We start from the raw sequence: 20,469 nt of genomic DNA, 5'->3' as shown, positions 1-20,469 counted from the left end.
CCCTGGAACATATCCTTCACCTCCCTGACACACACCCATGTACCTCCTGGCATTCACTAATCGCCCCCTTGGCACTCACCCCTCACCTCCATGGCACTAGCCCTTCATCCCCCTAGCCTGGCAGCTACCCTTCACCCCTTGCACTCACCTTTCCCCTCCCTGGCACTCACCCTTCATCCCCCTGACCTGGCACTCAACCTTCACCTCTGTGGCACTAGCATGGCCTGGCAGCTACCCCTCACCCCTGGCACTCATACTTCCCCTTCTCAGAACTGAGCCGTCCCCTCCATGGCACTCACCCTTGACCCTCCTGACTCGTACGTCTCATCTCCCTGGCACTCACTCATCACCTCTCTGACACTCACCCTTCACCCCCATGGCATGACAGTCACCCTCGTCCCTCCTGGCATTCACTCCTCACCTCCCTACCACTCACCCTTGACCCTCCTGGCACTATCCCGGTTTCATCCAAGAAACAAAAAAAATGACAAGCATTGGAATAGACAATAGGTCTCTCCTTTGGGACCTTATAAGTGTTTAGCCACGCAACAGTTGATGTTGTTGCAACAAGGATATTGTGCTGCATAACGAAATACTTAGAAGGTCCCAAAAGCGAGACCTATTGGCTCTGCCAATGCTTGTTTTTGCATTTGCGATGTGGCTTCCTTGAATGTGAACAGGGTCAAATGTGTCTTAACTTTTGCTACCCATGGCCTTTTGGTGACTCCATGACCATTAGCAGAGAGGCAGTGTACATTGTTTTAAAACTATTGATTCTGGAGTGGCATTAGTCGTTTTATTTGATCTTAAAAGAGCGCCAAAGAAGAGAAAATTGCTAATTGGACCACGAGCTTCACTATTGCATACTAGGCATTGGCATGTATCTTGTTCTACACAAGACCACTGCAATGTTTAACTTTTAGTGGCAGTAAATGGCACATACGTGTTATGATAAAAGTTCCATGGTGCACATTATTTACATTATCGAACAAGCTGCCAACCAAGTTATTTAATGGTTAGTATCCCTTTTATGGTGTTGTGCGACTCCTCTACTCTTCTCTTTAAGCATCACCATATATGTACTTTTAACTATTATTCGCTCATATAGGAATGAAAAGTGAGAGAATCAATTCTGGCGATCAATTTTAATCAGAACATGAACTAAGGTCAGCCATGGTCTTTTGTGAAAGAGTGCCAGCCTGCTATTACGCAAATGTAATGGTGTGTTAAGAAAGCGCACAGGTTAAACCCACTGAGATATGAATCGAAAGATTCGGAGAGACGTACATCCACGAGCACAGGACTGCTATGACTCTGCCAAGTGTTTTTTTTTTATTATTCCCTATTTTTGTGCTTTTTTTCAACGCCGCTTTGAAAGTAAATTCAGGTTAAAGGGGACGGTGCGAGCTCCCTCGACCTCTTATCTTTCAGAGCTAAGCTTTCTATTTCCAGTAAGTTAGGAGGGGAAAGCGAGACTGGCACAGCCTGGCGCTTCTCTTGGAATATCTGCCCTCCTGCATCAAATATCGCAAGCTTGAAACTGACGAGTGCAAGAAACATATTCTATAAACCAGCACCGACGAGAATAAACAGGGACGCGGTGGTCGACTGGCTTCTGCTGCTGGTGAGTGGCTCCACTGTGGTTGACTTAAGGGGGTTGTTGTCAGGAGCATTGCCTGTAGTTAATTTGTAGACGTTTAAGTGCTGGGGGCCCAAAATTGTGCTCACAAGTCTTCCTTCAGCGCTATCGATCGTCGGGGGGGGGGGGGGCCTGGGGGGGTGCAGACAGAGCTGGCTTTAACACGGGTGGTGCCCTGAGTGACAATGTTTGTTGGCACTCCAACTCTGCCACGGATTGCCGCACCAGCACCCTTTAGCACTGCCCCTCAAGTCTCCATAACCACTGTCTCTCAGATTCATTTAGTTTTAAAGCACCACTCACACCGGTGTAAGGCATCGGAGCACTTTACATCAAACACACATTGCTGAGAGACATTCATATGTGTGTAAATCAGTGTATAGGAAATGTTACATCAGACAGGACTACAAGGTGTAGTATAGGAGAGACATGTCATTGATACTGGTAGGCAGTATCGTTTAAGAGTCCCTATTCTGGAAAAGCATACATTCAGAATTTAAAACGTAGCACCATTGTTAGGGGGTTCTTTTTAATGTCAAGAATTGGTTTCTACCCAAATGGACCCTTTTAGGAAGATTAGGATAATAAAAGACTGTGCAAAAAAACATATAGCTCTAACATATACCTTGCAGTTTGCATGCAGTTTTTTTATGACAGTTAATAGTTCAATGTTCTATATTAGGATTTTGACTTATAAACTACAAGTAACAAAAAGAGCTCTTTTACAGAAGCAGTATTCCACTGACCTATTTACATTATATGTACTTTGTGATCTACATGGTACACGTTCTTAGCAGCCGACATTTTAACCCTCTGCGTTACCTTAGGATGAGTCAAAACTTCCACTAGGCAAACCTCCGGTCTCTTTCCACGAAGACGATTAATCACTGTAGTTATCTTGACATTTTAATTGATCCCTGAAAATTGCCGGAGGCTAGAAAAATGTCAGCAGGTACTTTTAAAATGTTAATATAATTGCAAAAATAACGCCCCCCCCCCCCATGTCAGCGCCTGGTGCGGTGGCACCGATCACACCGCCCTTAAGCCGGACCTGGGTGCAGAATACCATGGCTGAGTAGTCTTCATTCTAACTCATGCCTCCTTTGTGCACTACGAGGAACTCCCTGCCCCTTTATTTCACGCTGGCATGTTGTCTTAGACCCCAGCTTTCCCCCCATTTCGCTTTTTCCATCTTTCTTTTACGTTTTCACCTAATCTTTTGTGTTTTTCTTCTTCTTGTTCTGAATCAATATGTGCTGCTCCCTAAAAAATCAGTGCCAACGAGCCCCACATGCAACCACCGGCTCATATTAAGTAATGAGAAGCAACCAGGTACTATCATCTCAGTGCTTAAAACATTTTCCTAAGATGGTAATTCATGAAGGATGCCTACCCTCACCTAAAAAAAGATCATTATGGCAATTTCCTTAACCAGGCAAACTCTGTAAAGAGATTGGGCCCGGTACCGCTGTGTTGTAGGAAAATCTCCCAATTTTGCAACCAACCAATATCTGTAACTGACATTATGGAAGATCAGGAATCAGCTGCATGTCAGGTATAAACAAAGCCTAATATGTGACAGTCTTTTTCCAGCACCATCAGCCTCTCTGAGGTCAGTTTGATAGTATGGAAGGGAAAAAGCATGTTTGTGGCACTGAATACACATAGGGCCTTGGTAAGCGTGCCCTGTTAATTTCTATGTGGTCGTTAACAGAAGTTACCTGTTCCACTGGGAGAACACATTGTGGAGTTTAACACAAAAAGTTCAGCTATTAAACGAAGCTCCAATCTGTATGACACACCTGTGAAAAAATATGCCGGAATAGGAGCAGAAACACATATTCCCACAAGTTTTCTTCTCAAAACGTGTTATGTCTGTTCCCTGCCATCAGAATTACTGGAATCCAAGTAGAGGTAAAACCCCTACCAGATGTGGAAGTTCAGCCCCTCCTTCTTGGCCACCCAATGCACCCTCTAACCACCTCCCAAATCACATATGAACAATTTATAGTGGATAAAGGCCGCAGTTAATTACACAAAACATGGATCATACATTTCACAACTTATTGTCCGGTCCTTCGAAATCCTCATGTTTGATTGTTACACATCACATTTGTCAATATCAAACTTTGTCCCGTTTGTTGACCTCCATTTCTGTCTGACAGCACTAACCCTGAGTGATGGCCCCATGGTCTGGGACTGCCGGCCACCCCCGCCCTATCATGCGAACTGTAGTAAACACTTATCAATCAAACAACAGAATTCTTTGGAAGGCAGGGGGTCTCGTGACCCCACGGCCGTATTTATTAAAATATACAAACAAAATCAAAATTAAATAAAAGAACATAATTTAAATAATTATTAAATGCAAAATTCAGACATTAGATTTACAGCGAGTTAGATAGGTATGATGGGCTAACCTTAACAAATGTCTAATACATCGTGTTCCCTAACCAAATCTAACATCCTACATATCAATTTTGCATTCTAATAATTTCTGGTCCTACGGCAAGGTCGTTAACCGGTGTCAGATCCTTTACCCAGCTACGCCCTCACGTCTGAGTGCGCATGCGCGACAAGGGCCCGGTTACCGGGAGAGTTCGTCCCTCTCCTGGTTGCCCTCGTACGCTCCATGAACTCCATTTAACCAAAAAAAGGGCCCTTACACTCGCGCTATTTGCTGACATCATAGTGTATGTGCGGGGTGGCTACCAGCGCGAGGAAAGCGTGACTCCCTCCCCCGCACCCTTCCAAGCAAGCGGATATCCTGCCCCTGAAGTTCTAGGAGAGACCATTGGCCCCTCCCCCTGGGCAGCCCCATTCGTTAATGGTGCCGCCCCTAAGGACCTTAAAATGCTGCTCACCGATTATGACCTTATCGCCTGACCCACTTAATAAATACGACAATTATACTAAGAACAGAAAGAAAGCCTAAAGAAAACGATTAATGCATATTAAAACACAACCACTTAAGCAAATTAACATTAACATTGCCTGTGAACGGGAAAAAGGCCTAAGGAAGGGAAGAAAACACAATATATACCTACAGTGTTGAAAAGCGTTTCAGAGGATACCTACCAATGTCCTCAACTTGAATTCTGTTAAAAGGGATGGAGGGTGGGGAAAATTAGAAGCCCCACGGCGGGGTGATGAGCGAGCCTGGGAAGCGCGGGACACAAAGAGGACGCCTCCCTCGCTCCTCAGGCTCTTAAACCCCCCCTTTGGCCACGGGTCCCGCCCCCTTGACCCGGAAGCGCAAAACTGCTTCCTGACCAAACGGCGGGACCAATCAGGATAGATGAAGGGGGGGCAGGGCCCAGCCATGTGTGCATGGGGGCCGAGCGGCCCCCCCTTTCCTCATGGTCTGGGACTGCCAGCCACCCCCCGCCCTATCATGCGAACTGTAGTAAACACTTATCAATCAAACAACAGAATTCTTTGGAAGGCAGGGGGTCTCGCGACCCCCGTCCGTATTTATTAAAATATACAAACAAAATCAAAATTAAATAAAAGAACATTATTTACATAATTATTAAATGTAAAATTCTGACATTAGATTTACAGCGAGTTAGACAGGTATGATGGGCTGCCCTTAACAAATGTGTAATACAGCGTGTTTCCTAACCAAATCTAACATCCTACATATCAATTTTGCATTCTAATAATTTCTGGTCCTACGGCAAGGTCGTTAACCGGTGTCAGATCCTTTACCCAGCTACGCCCTCACGTCTGAGTGCGCATGCGCGACAAGGGCCCGGTTACCGGGAGAGTTCGTCCCTCTCCTGGTTGCCCTCGTACGCTCTGTGAACTCCATTTAACCAAAAAGGAGGGCCCTTACACTTGCACCATTTGCTGACGTCATAGTGTATGTGCGGGGTGGCTACCAGCCCGAGGAAAGCGTGACTCCCTCCCCCGCACCCTTCCAAGCAAGCGGATATCCTGCCCCTGAAGTTCTAGGAGAGACCATTGGCCCCTCCCCCTGGGCAGCCCCATTCGTTAATGGTGCCGCCCCCTAAGGACCTTAAATTGCTGCTCACCGATTATGACCTTACCGCCACAGGCCAGCATAGTTGACCGACTATCTGGCCCCCCTACTGCCTACACTGAAAGGGCATACCCTCCTAGCAAAACCTTCAACCCATGCCAGTATGTTCCCTATCAATAAGGGATTCCCGACTCTGTCAAGTGGACCCCATCTCGCAAGTAGAACTGTTCCCCCAAAATGCACCCATGAGGTATACTCTGCAGGTGAGGAGTTCGAAAAAGCTTGTCTATCTTATTGTTGACCCTCTTTACCGAGTGATTCAACGCCTTGACTGACTCACCCCCCCCTCCATTGAAGCCTAGGTATCAGCCGTGACCACACTATAGTGCAATCCGGTAACAGTTTCGCCAGCCAACCTGCTGCTGAGATGATTTGTTTCAACAGGACCAGTCTTCCCAAGTCAACTAAATCATTCCCCCCAGGTGCAGGATGACCACTGAGGGCGGTGAGGTGTGTCTTCTGAGTAAATCTGACATATAGCCCCTAAGCTGATTCAGGCGGGGCCCCCCTCTGCCATGGAAGGAAACAATGAGCCCCCCGCATTCCGCCCTCCGTCTACCCTCTCCTGCAAGAAAAATTGGTTTAGCACGTTTCACATAGGAATGACCGACTACCCAAACAACACGTGTCCTCCTTTTGTCTTCCTGCTGTTGCCGAGATGTTGATGTGCCTATCACTGCATGTCCGTTTCGCATGCCTTGGTAGGGCTTACCTGAGGGCCCCTATCTGGTTCGGCTTTGCCTCTCCTGACTGCGTCACTTCCAGGGTAATGATTTTGCTGTGATTTTCCAGTGGTCCTCCTAATAGGGCCCATAGAAAAAGACACCTCTAAATGCTGAGGCAGCAAGGAAAGACTGTACGTGAAACCTTCCAGATACCTCGCAGTCTGAGCATCCTCCAGCAGTTGGGCAGCTCTGCACCGCCACGCTGCATGTGCCTTTTCTTTTTTCATTAATCAATCAAAGATTGCTGATGATGCTTAGACTGGTAACTGAAAAACGTAACATTTTATGGGGCTTATTTACAAGACCTTTGCATCGCCAGTGCGTCACCTTTATGGGCGCACCGGCAGCGCAATGGGCTCCCCCATATTAATGAGGCCATGTAAAGTCACCCTGCGTGACTTTTTCATGACCTTGTAAATATGCTTCCCATTCACACATAATTATGCGTGAAAGGGTAATTTCATGCGTGCTGCTGTGGGTGTTTCCCCACAATATCCATGGAAGCATTCCCAGATTTACAACATTTTTAAACCTGAAAATGCATCAGAATCATATGCCTCTCCCTGTGAGGCATAAGGAGGTGCACATTTTTTCCTCTTTCTATGCATGCTGCATTCTGTAGCACGCATTGAAAGAAGAAAATACCTTTAGTGATTGTTTTTATGCGGGAAGGTGTCATTTCCTGTACAAAAACAATCATCTCCTCAGCGCAGGCACCGTTGAAAAATAACGCAAGGGTGTCTGCGCTGGTGCACGGCTGCTGTTTGTGCACCGGCACAGGAGAGAAGGACAGGAATGCGCTGCATCTGGTAGATACAGCGCAATTTCTTCCCTTTTATTCTGATGCATGGCAGAACTGCAGGAAGGTGTGCTGAACTGCTGCGCATCAAAATATTGTAAATGAGGCCTTAAGTGTGCAAAGCACTTTTTTGAGTACTGAATTGTTTTTATTTATTTATGTCTTCAAGCGGTGGGGGAGCAATGGAGAACTGGATCAGGAGAGATAGAGAGGGGGACTCGTGGACATATAAAATAAAAATAAAAATAAAACTGGGTAGTGACCTGAGGATAAATGCAGCACATGGGAGAAAGCAAATGAGTGTGTGGGGAGGGTTGTTCAGGAGAGGTACAGGAGTGGGAGAGGAGGAAAATCCATGCACTGTCGTAGTGCGTTTAACAGGAGAAGCACAAGAGGGAGAGAGCTGGAAAACATATGCACTCTCTTAGAGTGCTTAACTAATTTGGGGGCTTATTATAAACAAATAGCGATATTTATCGCTAAGTAGGGTTAGCAGCAATTTTTTTATCGCCGCCCATCACAGGATTTTATTGCTGAGATAACGTGCTAATAGCAACGTTTATCTCAAAAGCCATAAAATTCCCGGCGATAGCAGCAAAATCCGTGAATATCGCTGAAAATACAGCGATATTCACGCATTATCGCTAACAGGGTCTTAGCCATTATATCCACCTCCCATTGGATATAATGGCTAAGAACTGGTCTGAGCAGGTGTTAGTTTTTAGAGATATTCGCACTTAGCGCAAATATTTCCATCGCCACGCCTGTGTTGCTAATAGGAGATAGCGATGTTAGCGACGGCTTTCAGTCGCTAACAGGTTGGGTACGCCCACCTCGCATGTCATTAGCGATAAATAACGCTGACATGCAAAGCGGGCCCCAAAGCACTCGATATCGCCTACAAGCTGTCGCTAACTGCTGTTAGCAACACCTTGCTAATAGGGCGATAGTATTATCGCCGCTTAGCGGCCAAAAAAACGGCCACTAAAGCGGCGAAAATTGCCTATCGCCCCCCTTTATAATATGCCCCTAGTTCCTTAACAGTGAGCAGTAAAAGGATACAAGCAAGCTAATCAAAAGAATGGTAAAGAGGCTGTGCGCCTTGGGATGGACAAACATAAGATGAGGAAGGCAAGCCATCGAATAAAAAGCAAGCAAATGAGAGTGACAATAAAGCCAACTAATTGTAGCAAAGTGAAAGGGCCCAAATCTTTCTGGAATTTTTCGGTAAGCTCATAAAAGTCTGTCATAATAAGAAAATTTAGCCAGTCTGGCAGGCGAGACCTAAAAAGTAGACTTAAATAAGCTGTCACTCAAACAATATAAAAGCAGCTCATCGTACAAGAAAAAAGTACCAAACAACATTGTCAGCCCCCATAGTCTCAAATTGTATTACAAATGTTACTGCTAATGTGTTTTCCAGTCCTCACAAATATAACGTCTATCAAGTCTTGTCACGTAGCCTTTGATTGGCTGTGTCAGGTTAATGAGTACACTAAATCTTGAATTGAGTAGCCTGCAGCAAGGCCCTCTTTTCTTCATGGACAGTTACACAGAATTACCCCCCAAGCACCTTTTGAGCTTCTCCTATTCTTCATTCCCTCAAAGCTATGGAAAGTGTCTGTTCTCTTGGTTTTTATGGCCTCCTTCAAAAGCTTTCTGTCTTATCCTCTGCCTGGGTCAGCCCTGAAGTTTTAGCTGTTCTAAGCAAACTTTCATAAGTGCACTCCCCACTCCCTTCTTCCAGAGACAGAAAGACAAACCAGCTCATGCATGGCAAATGAGACCGTAAGACAACGTAGGAAGCACCTTGCACATCACATTGTTGACTAGGAACTTAGCCAACCCTCTATTTGGGCTCAGTCTTTGGAGAGACGATCAAGTACTTTACTCCGAAAAGTCTGAACTGCTTTCATTTTAGTTCGATTAAATAACCTTTACCCTTTCCTCCATTATTTTTGTGCTTTCTCTTTGCCCCACATTTTATCGATTTCATCTATGCCTCTCCACTTTCTTTCCATGACAAAATTGTTTTTCTAGACGAAGTCACTATTAAAATTTTAACTTGGATTTTGCATTTATTCTCTTCCTCCCTGGAAGCCCGAATATGGTATTAATATGTGAATTTGGGGACCCCTATCAACCCACCTGACAAATGGTTTACCTACGGATTGTATGGTGCAAGCTTGAACAGCAATGATATTAACAGTTATTGTCCAGGCAGGGTGAAGTCACTATGAATTTACTGCAGTAACTGTTTCATAGCATCTACTCTTGGCAAACACCTCATTACATTCAACTGTAAATCTTGTTTCTAATCTGAGGCATGGAAAGAAGCTTTAGAAACAGACATACCATCCAACTTTCCCAGGGGTCTGTGCTGCATTGGCTCTCAGAAACCCTCATACTTTCCAACTTCATTTCTGTGCCTTGTACACTCACTCCCACACCCAGATATACTACACAATGGGCTGCAACTAGAAAACGCATCACAAAAGCTAAGCGGGGAAATCGAAGCTAAAAACAGCTCTGGAAAATGTGTTCATAGATGTCAAATGTAATAAAGGGTCAGGGCACCAGAACACTAAACATGTTCATTGTGTTGCTTCCAGGTAGGAACCCCCGATATCCTAGATATAGGCCGCTACCCTGTCTCTGGATACTTCTATGCCCCATTCATCAGAAGGACCTAAGGGATATTTATTACCTTGGTAGCCCTCTGTGGTTTATGTTTGCATGACCCATTTAATTGTATATTGTTACTTTTTCTGTCTAAAAGTGTGCATTTAATTTTTATATTTATGCTTTATGTCCAGTATTCTAGGACTAAATGAAATAAAAGCGAACTGTCACTCCCAGAAAAGCATTACAACTGGTATTGCATGTGTATGTGTTATGTGTGTGTGCGTGTGTGTGTATGTACAGACAGGGACACACAATAAGGAAAGTAGGAGTCTGGTCCTGAAGAAAGCCTCGGACCCCTCTGGAGTGCCACAAAAGGGCTGAAACATGTCAACCTGAACGGATGTAAGACACATATTGCTGTCCTACATATCCTATTTTTAATTTAAATCTTCGCCTCACCACCGCCTAATAAAATGCTCATTTCGGTGGGGTATGTGCCCATGATTTTTACACCTTTTTTGGATCCCTTGTCCTTTTCTTTTTCCATGTAAGCACCCTCGACCGAGGCGACAGCATATCTGCCATTACAAGATTATTTAGTGAGCACTGGATGACCAATGATGAAGCTAGACACACATTGGGGGGGGGGGGGGGTTGGGGGGGGGGGGGGTGAGCCCTTAGGTTCTTCTGACGAATGGGACATAGAGGTATCCAGGAACAGGGTAGCAGCCCATATATAGGATATAGGGGTTTCCTACATGGAAGCCATACAAGAGACACATTTGCCATTTGTGATATGGATATTTACTAGGGAGAGCGCAAATGTGTACAACCCAAAACCTGTCTCTCATTCCCCCTGCCCTTCCTTTGTAAGGGCTGTGTGTGTTTGAACCACAAAAGGCACCAAGTTAACCTGTGTTTAACCCTTTCATGGGTTTGCACAAAGTAGTCAGGTTTAACTTAGAGGCAAAGTTCAAGTTTTTATGCCGTACACAGCCAGCAATAAAGTGAAAATACAACAAAAGAAGAATTCCAAACCAATTTAGAAAAATAGAATACATTTTCATACATAAAATGGTACCAGAGTGGCAAAAATGCAATTTTCAAGCTTTTAGTGAAAATAGAACCTAAATGCACAAAATGACAAATGCAGTCATCTGGTCACGCTAAACATGGGGGAAGTCGTAAGTTCATGCTGACGAAGATGGTTGCATGTCAACACAGGGACTTGGGTAGTCCCGCTGAGAAGTTACCTTCTAAGTCTGGCGGACAAGATTATTTCTGTACACTTTGGAGGAAGCTGAGAGGAGGAGGCTACGCATCTCAGATGATCATCACTTTAGCAAACAAAGTGCTGGTCAAGTTTCACAAACAGTTGTTGTTGGCGGTCGTCGCAGGCTATCGTTGCTATGGACGCAAAGAGCAGATGCATTTGGAGCTTCACGTTGGCAGTTGTCGCAGGCGACAGAGTCTTGGAATGAACAGGCCCTCTTGCAAGGAGCCCAGACTTCAGGATTTTCACTTTTACTTCAAGAGGAGTAAACCCTGATGCCAACCAAGGGCCCAGGACCTGGAGTCACCTTTTGGGTATCATGAATTCACTCCAGCAGAGACCAGCAGCAGGGTTAAGGGAGGTCCAGTTGCAGGTTCAGTTGAATTAGGCTGGCTAGGCAGTTGCAGTGAGGCCGCTGAAGCTTGATTTGTCCCTGTAGCTCTAATAGGAAGTCAACCAACTGACTCCTGGAGTCACACCGGGTAGTCTGAGGTGAAGGCAAGCAGGTCCAATCTACCTTCTCTGGCAGCAAGGCAGTCCTTCAAGCACCAGGGCAGTCATGTGGCAGCAGGGCAGTCCTTTTTCTTTAATTTCCACAGGTCCAGGAGGTGTCTGATGAGCAGCTCTGGAGGTCCAATATTTATAACCGGGGCCAGCTTTAATGTGCGGCAACTCCGTGTCCTACCCAAACATCTGGTGTGGGAAGTTTTTCCCTTTCCCCTGACAAGGCCCCAAACTGTCTGGTGTTGAAAAAAAGGCAGAGCATGCCTGGTGTCAGGTTCCTTTGCGTGTGCAGGACGCAAAACCCTTTGAAGTGTAAGTGGGACTAGGTACAACCCTACCCCAGTCATCCTGTCAGGATTGCTTATCCTGTCCACAGCTAAGCCCACTTTGCGTTACTGTACAATATACAATCTTCAACAGCAGTGCCATGTACAGTCATGTGACCCCAAGTCACTGGCAGAAAGAGCAGATAGTTGGGACAAGAAAATCCCAACTTTCTAAAAGTGGCAGTTTCAGAACTGAAACTTAAAATTTAACTTCGCCATTAACCCGTTGACCACAGCGCAAATTCGGCCCTGGTGCAGGTAAATTAATGAGTGGGCGTGTTTTGGATGGCCCCCGGGCCGTCCTCCGCACACGCCCACTGTGACATCACCAAACGGGTTAATGAAGATTTTAAATTACATTTCATCTGAATGTAAACAGCTTCTCTCTATCTGTTCCCAATTTAAAGTTAGCACTTAGTAAATGTAATAAGGTAATCAGTGCTTAAAAATAATTAGTGCCGGTGCCCTAAACTCTGCCTGAAAGCACATGGCTAGTATGATAAAAATGTCAGTGTACTGAATATCAAGGCTGCACAGTCTGAAATTCACCTCATGCTGCTTTCATTTACTCCAAAATTTCCCGTTTATCTCCCTTGCAGATTATTGCTTTCTCCTTTTGTGCGTCTTCCTCTTCCTCTTTCTATCTCCTTTGTGTGTGTCTCCCTCCTTTGCTTACAGGAAATGTTTGGTGAGAAAAAATAAATGCTGGTCCCCAAAAATATTTGCCGGTGTCCACCACCGGAAACCACTGGCTTAAATTATACACCGAAAGTTACCCAGTGTTAGTCAGTGGGAGTGATAAACTTTACAGCAGTGAAAAATTACTTTAGGAGTTTTTCACTGCCGGGACATGTAAAACTTAAGTTCACATGTCCTACTTTTTAAATACAATGCACCCGGCCCTACGAGCCTTTATGGCCTACCTTAGAGATGACTTATATGTATTAACAAGCATTGGCATAGCTAATAGGACTCGCCTGTGGGATCTTATATGTGTTTAGCCAAGCAACAGTTGATGTTGTTGCACCAAGGATATTGTGCTGCATAACTAAATACTTATAAGATCCCAAAGTGAGACCTATTGGCCATGCCAATGCTTGTTTAAATCAATTCCCTAACTCCTTTGAGTGCTACGAAGCCATTCAGCTGGCAGCAATGCATTCAGCAATACCATTAGTATAACACACAGTTGCACGCCGCACATATCATAACATAAAATATTATGGCTTAACACATCGTAGGATAGTATCACAACAACGCAGAATATAACAAAGCCTAGACTAAGATGTTGTATCTGAAAACACAGAATTTTCTGCTGTGCCCAGGGGGATGTCGCTGAGTTAAGCGCCACTGCCATAATTGTATTCCTCATTACACCCCTCTCAGAGGGTGATACCCCAGGAGCACACGACAACTATACAGACCAGAACAGCTACTCGGAGTGCGTGTTCCTACCATATCGTATCTGAAAATAACACAACCAAGAATAAACAACACAACAGCATCGTGTAACATAACATTGCATACCGGAGCATATTAAATGGCACAGCCCACTGTGGCATAGCATTGCACAACAGTATACACCGTATTACAACAAAGCAGCACATGTAAAAGAACAACATGCCATAGTGCAACATGCAGTAGTGGCTTTCCGAGGGAGTGCTGTGGGGTTGTGGGGCGGGACGGGGGAGGGGCAGAGTGGGGGGTAATAAACTCCGGCATACGGCCAAAGGAAGTTGAGAAATAAATAAATAAAACAAATTACATTGCGCGCGCTGCAACGCCAAACGGCGATGCAGCGCGCATAATGTAATTTGTTTTATTGGTTTATTTCTTTACTTTACATCCTTCTGCCATATGCCGAAGTTTACTACCCCACACCCTGCCCCTCCCCTGCCCCCCCCCACCGCCCCGCAGCACTCCCTCGAGGAGCCACCACTGGCAACATGGCAGTGTATAGCAAACATACTACAGCATAGCCTCCCATACTGTAATATCATTTATCATAACTTTGCATAAAAGCATGATGACATGAAATTATAGTGCAAAGCATGGTATAACATCAAATCATACCATAACTCAGCATATAACACAAGAAAACACTATTAATGACATGCCATAGCATAACATAAGATTGCAGAGCATAGCTAAATATATCCTAACAGCATCGCACAGTGCCTCTTACTGTAGCATAAAACATCACAGCGTAACTTGACAAAGCATAACATAACACAGATGAGTAGCAGGCTGTAGGCGCTTCCCTTACTTGCAAGCCTGGGTAAGGTGGTCCTGAGCTCCTGTGTCAGTGCTTGCAAGGGATGACATATTTGAGTGTGAGCTATCTAAAGAGTGCAGTGCAAGGCAGGCAGGGCATGTGACGTCTTCTTGGCGCTGGAGCAGGAGGGCGCTTGGCGCTCACCGGCAGCACATGCTCTGACCGCCTCAGCCCGAGGCAGTATTTATAGGTATGGGGTAGACGAGGGCTTGCACAGCTTCTGGAATCCGGCATCCTTGGCAAGTGTTCTCGCCTCCTCTGACAAAAGCAGAGGCAGTGTCCTTGAGGTCCGAGGAGAAGGAAATACGCTCACATCCGAGGGAGGGCCCGGTCCGCTGTGTGTAAGAGGTGCAAGATGGGTCTTGAAGGGTGGGACGGCTGAGGAGGGTGGAAGTGGGACAGGCAAACATGTGGGAACCTAACCAAACCCTCCTTCCCCTGAAGCCACCCCGAGAGGGGGGAAGGAAACTGTGGCAGGATGGTGGGCCACGGTGGGAACTGCCCAGGACGTTTCAGAGTCAGGTTAGCAAACAATGCCAACGGTGCGAGCCCTGAACAAATGAAACAAGAGCTCAGTGAATGATAAAAGTCCAGCGGGCACTTAGGACTCGGCGCAAGTCTTTTTTCTTCTTTTAATAGCAGGGCAGCAACAGTAGGAAAAGTTGTGCGCCGTGGAGGAAAATCCTCTCAGAAGCTAGCTTGTGTAGTACCAGGCATCACCCTTGACAAGTACCGGTGTTCGCGCAGCGCCCCTCAAGATGTGTAAAGTACAGAGTTATTGGGGAGGGGGGAGCAAAATGCAAGATCAGAAAGGCGTTGAGATTGCCCCACATTTGTTCATGGCACTGAAATCAAGTGCGGTCGCGAAAGTGAAAGCGACAGCGCGGGGTTAATGAGTAACATGATCCAGGAATGAGGCTGGCACCCGGCAAGCTGCTGCTCGCTCCCGAGACCCAAAGGCTATGGGAGTGAAAGTTTAGAAAAACGGTGGGACATGCACCCACTTTTGGCCATTTGCATGCTTTCATTTTTTAAAGCAATACCCAAAGTCCAATAGAATGTGACAACCACACTCACGAGTTTTAAGAAAGTGTGGAGTGATTCCAAGAGGCCCTTTCCTAGAGCAGCGCATGCATGCTGCACTAGGCTTGACCTAAAAAGGAAGGTTTAGCTAAAAGGTTTCGGTAAAAGGCTTACTTTGCCAGGTTAAAATGGCAATTTATAACTGCACTGCAGGTTGCAGTGGTAGGCCTGAAATATGTTTTAAAGTGCACTTTAGTGGGTGGCACAACGAGTGCTGCACGCCCACTAATAGCATTATATTTACAGGGCCTCTGTACATGTAGTAACATCTACTAGCGACTTAAAAGTAAATGAAATGTGTCAAATAGATGTAGGACAATTTTACCTTGAAGGAGAGAGGCACTTTCGCACTGGTGGCAGTGGTAAAGTACGCAGAGTCCTTAAGCCAGCAAAAATGGATTCAACAAACAGGAGAAGTGAAGGTAAAAACTTGGGGGGAGACCACGTAAGGATGTCAGGTCTAACCAGGGGTATTTTCTGCTAAGTCCTCAGTAAAAGATAAGAAATCAATATACCTAGCTCTATATGGTTATCTTGTCCCCTGAGGTACGACACCTGGCAAACAAAGGTGGGCAATACTCTCTCTGCAACTCCTTCTGTGAATGACATCTGGTGGCGCCGTGCTGCAGCTTAGCTAGGACCAGGGTGCAAAGCTCCCAGCTGCAGGCACTCTGGTCATGCCACTGCATAGTGCACCCACAGTCCTGGTGGTTTGACCGCCAAAGCAAGAAGGGTGAAAAGTGCCTGCAAATTAGTGGTGGCCGTTATGATATGGGGGTGGCGGGGGGGGGGGGGGGGGGGCTTGGAAAAAATAAAATAAAAATTCACTTACCTGATCGCTTCGTCTCTCCTCCATCTCTCCCATGTCATGTCTCCTCCTCGCATCTTCCAGAAAGCACCCAGGCTTCGTTGAGCCAATCACAACAAGCTGCAATGCAACAAGCCTGGGTGGAGAACATGCTCAGGCTCCCAGTCCCGTCTGAGTGCCAAACCACTGCGCTCAGACCAATCACAATGCAACACTGCATTGCAGCGTGTTGTGATTAGCAAGCACTCAGGCTCCACTGAGCCAATCACAACGCTGCTTGCAACTTTGTGATTGGTCTGAGTGCGGTGGTTCGGCACTCAGATGGGACAGGGAGCCTGGGCATGTTCTCCACCATGCAAAGTGCGCATGAGAGTTTGGCCAGGCCAAGATGGCCAGCCAAAGCGACTTGCGCACTGTGCAGCAAACACTCCTCCTCCCTGAAGTCAGGGAAGGCAAACCCTCCCCGCCATAACCTGACAATACTAAAAATAAAATGATAATAACTTCAGTTATGATCCTTTCTTGTTTTGTTTTACACAGCTCTCTGAGCAGTAGGGCAATGCTCCTACACCTTAGCGGAGGAGCTGCCACTGCCTCAAAGTAGATCACAGTATCGAACATAAATATTTTCGTCCTCTCTATCCCTGCATCGTCAATCGCAGCCAATAACACCTTAACTAAATCACCAGATGTGTTGGAGTGCAACTCAGCTCTATCTTCCGATGACCTCGACCCCTTGACCTCATAGACTCCCAGAGCAAAGGAGACAAGTGGAAAAAATGGATTCATCGATTCAGACATTACCTGAGAGCACAGTGCAAAAATTACTCTGAAGAATAAGCCAGAGACTTGCTCCTTAATTTCAGGTGACATAGATGATCTACTCATGATAGTCCCTACTGAAGCCATCACCACATTCAAAGGTCAGATAAAATACTGGCCATAGTAAGGGCTGAAGCCAGAGCCACAACACCAGCCATAAATATGGAAAATGGGAAGACAAGAACACTAGAACTAGTACATTGAATGTTAGGAACTAGAAAACAGCCTGGCACGCAAGCTCTGATGCCAACAAAGAATGACTGAGAACGCTATTGATCACTAGAGGCTGGTGGATATCAAAAGTGGTGGGGTGCAACGTTTTAGATAGGAGTATAATGCTCGAACAAGTTCTGTGAGCGAGCACAAACTGAGAATGAAGGGTGTGGAGGGTTCTTCCCTGAAAGAAATGTTTTTAATGTTGAATTTTATAACATATATTTGTAGTACTGCACTTCCCAGAGACCCATAATCACTCCTCCAGTGTCTGCCCAAATCCCTTCAATATTAGCATCATCCCAGATCTCTCTAGATATTGAAGTGACCACAGTAGCCAAAGTGGCACCAGAGCAGGAGGGGAACATCACTTACAACGCATTTATTACAACGCACTACCATTACATCGCAACCATTACAACGCAAACCATTACAACGCATTGCGCTGGGGGGCGCTCTAGGATAGGGAATATATTTAATTTACTATCCAACACCTTCCCTACTATCCACGGGGACTGGAGTTGGAATAGTAAATTAAATAATTCACTATCCAGCGCCTAAAAGCACTATGAGTTGTAGTGGTATGCGATGTAAAAATCGTGTTGTAACAGCAGGCGTTGTAATAGCCTGCGTTGTAGTGACACCAATCCGAGCAGGAGTAAGGTGTTGCTCATACAAAGCACCCTATCAACTGATCCGTTGATTCTTTCATCAAGTCCACAGCCGCTCACTGACCTGCTCATTTGCTTGACCCGAGGAACTGCTCTGTTGTCCACGTTTCACACCGCACTCCCTGTGGCAGAGGTCGGCTGGTGGGAGCGTTACTGCAATCGGCAGTATTCCACCTCGCTCTCAGCGGGACCCGCCCAGGTTGCAGTGCATTGGCTGTGTCCTGGAAAAGCCTACCGGGGGACTGCGAGGCCCAGAAACCACCGCTCTTTGCAGCCGGCGCCTCTTCCCCCGGCGGCCACGCCCACTGATCTGAACGCTTCTACATAACCTTTCGCGCCACCCGCTGCGCGGGTGCCGCTCACTGACCTGCTCATTTGCTTGACCCGAGGAACTGCTCTGTTGTCCACGTTTCACACCGCACTCCCTGTGGCAGAGGTCGGCTGGTGGGAGCGTTACTGCAATCGGCAGTATTCCACCTCGCTCTCAGCGCGACCCGCCCAGGTTGCAGTGCATTGGCTGTGTCCTGGAAAAGCCTACCTGGGGACTGCGAGGCCCAGAAACCACCACTCTTTGCAGGCGGCGCCTCTTCCCCCGGCGGCCACGCCCACTGATCTGAACGCTTCTACATAACCTTTCGCGCCACCCGCTGCGCGGGTGCCGCTCACTGATCTGCTCATTTGCTTGACCCGAGGAACTGCTCTGTTGTCCACGTTTCACACCGCACTCCCTGTGGCAGAGGTCGGCTGGTGGGAGCGTTACTGCAATCGGCAGTATTCCACCTCGCTCTCAGCGCGACCCGCCCAGGTTGCAGTGCATTGGCTGTGTCCTGGAAAAGCCTACCGGGGGACTGCGAGGCCCAGAAACCACCGCTCTTTGCAGCCGGCGCCTCTTCCCCCGGCGGCCACGCCCACTGATCTGAACGCTTCTACATAACCTTTCGCGCCACCCGCTGCGCGGGTGCCGCTCACTGATCTGCTCATTTGCTTGACCCGAGGAACTGCTCTGTTGTCCACGTTTCACACCGCACTCCCTGTGGCAGAGGTCGGCTGGTGGGAGCGTTACTGCAATCGGCAGTATTCCACCTCGCTCTCAGCGCGACCCGCCCAGGTTGCAGTGCATTGGCTGTGTCCTGGAAAAGCCTACCGGGGGACTGCGAGGCCCAGAAACCACCGCTCTTTGCAGCCGGCGCCTCTTCCCCCGGCGGCCACGCCCTCATTACTCCCCCTACATCTAGCCAGCCACTAATGCGCCGCGGGTCGCGCGCGGGTCGCAGCCCGGGGCGAAGACCGGGCCGTTTTAGGCCGTTAGAGGCTGGTAGAGACTGGACTGGGCCACCCCTCTGACATCTCTATCTGGACTTCCCCTATACTCTCACCCCACGATTCTCCTCAGACTCACACCCCAACAAGAAAAATAATGGTTCTCACGAGGGGATCTAAAACCAAAACCAAAGCCCCCAGTTCGGTGGGTAAACTGCTTGGCCCCATGGACGACTTTCTAACGAAGGCTAACACATTTATAGATCAAAGTATCTCAATGATGGAAGAAAGGGTCTCACTAGACCTGGCATTCGCCAAAAGATCCTCATTAGGTATCCTGGCGGAAGCCAGATCCCCAGCACTAGGAGCCCCAAACGCTGAGATAGTGCCAACTCGAGAGAGACGCAGTCTACCAAATACAGTAGACCTGTCAGTATCCCAGCTCGCGGACTCTCAACTTAGCTTCGATTTAGAAAAAACCCCAGAACTGCTTCCAATAACACCTTTACAAATCTCCTCCGCAGACAAAAGAATAGAAAGGGGTGGGAGGGAGCAATTAGCAAGAAAAGGGCGCCCAGAAACTCCATCACACCAGAAAGTCTGGCCATACCACCCACCATCCCACAAAACCAAGATGATAGGGTGGCACAAATTGAGAATCTAGCGTCAGTTCACCAGGCAGAGAAGGAACCATCTCCCCCGAAAGTCTTGGACCCTCACCCCAGCAAACAAGCCCAAGTGGACTTGAACGGTACGGAGGCCCAGGAACTAACTCTCTCTAGCATAGCTAGCATAGTTAAACAGGCATTACAACCCTTAGAACACCGGTTAGCAACTCTAGAGTCACAAATCTCCAAACTTTTAAAAATTCAACAGCTAACTCTTCCATCATGCCCTCAAAAAACAGGAGGAAATAATATCAAAAAATCAACTAATACTAACGCATCTAATGCTAATTCATCTTTGCCAAACCCACAACAAAAGTCTCTCCGGATAACCACTCCAAACCTGCCCGCTAACAAAAATACTTCAAATTCGACCAAAACAGTAAAAACCGTAGCAGCCCCAAGCACCACTAATAATTCACAACAGATAATTACTCTAACCTCCCCAGGTGCGGCACATACAACTGCCGCCACCCCGATTGCACCTAATAACTCGGCCAATAAAACCCCTGGCAAAAATGTAAATAAACCAACAACGAAAACCCTACCCCCTCCACCCGCACCACCAAAAACCCCTGCGGATAGGCCCAAGAGAAATACTGCGAGGAATCCTGGCCCTCCAAGACTCCCAGCAGATTTCCCTCCTGAGGCCTCACCCTACGTGGTGGTCATGGCTGGAGTACCCGAATTACCAGATCTCACCCCAGAACCAGTCTGGTCCTTAAAAAATAAGGCC

The 20,469-nt window shown here is 46.9% G+C and overlaps 1 protein-coding gene across 5 annotated transcripts in view; it reads left to right on the top strand.

The window, feature by feature from the left end:
* Window positions 1-1,238: 1,238 nt before the first annotated feature.
* Window positions 1,239-20,469, top strand: part of LOC147711692 (mannose-binding protein C-like) — a 115,183-nt gene continuing 95,952 nt past the window's right edge. For 2 of the 5 annotated variants that reach the window (XM_086922406.1, XM_086922408.1), the window contains exon 1: window positions 1,239-1,624. The gene's annotated coding sequence lies outside the window, so the exon portion shown is untranslated. The remainder of the gene's footprint in view (window positions 1,625-20,469) is intronic. The other 3 variants (XM_086922404.1, XM_086922405.1, XM_086922407.1) reach the window with 2 other exon arrangements.

The sequence above is a fragment of the Lissotriton vulgaris genome, chromosome 5 (genome assembly GCF_964263255.1).
Source record: "Lissotriton vulgaris chromosome 5, aLisVul1.2, whole genome shotgun sequence".
In the NCBI taxonomy this organism is placed as follows: domain Eukaryota; kingdom Metazoa; phylum Chordata; class Amphibia; order Caudata; family Salamandridae; genus Lissotriton; species Lissotriton vulgaris.
This window is presented reverse-complemented; position numbering and strand designations above follow the sequence as displayed.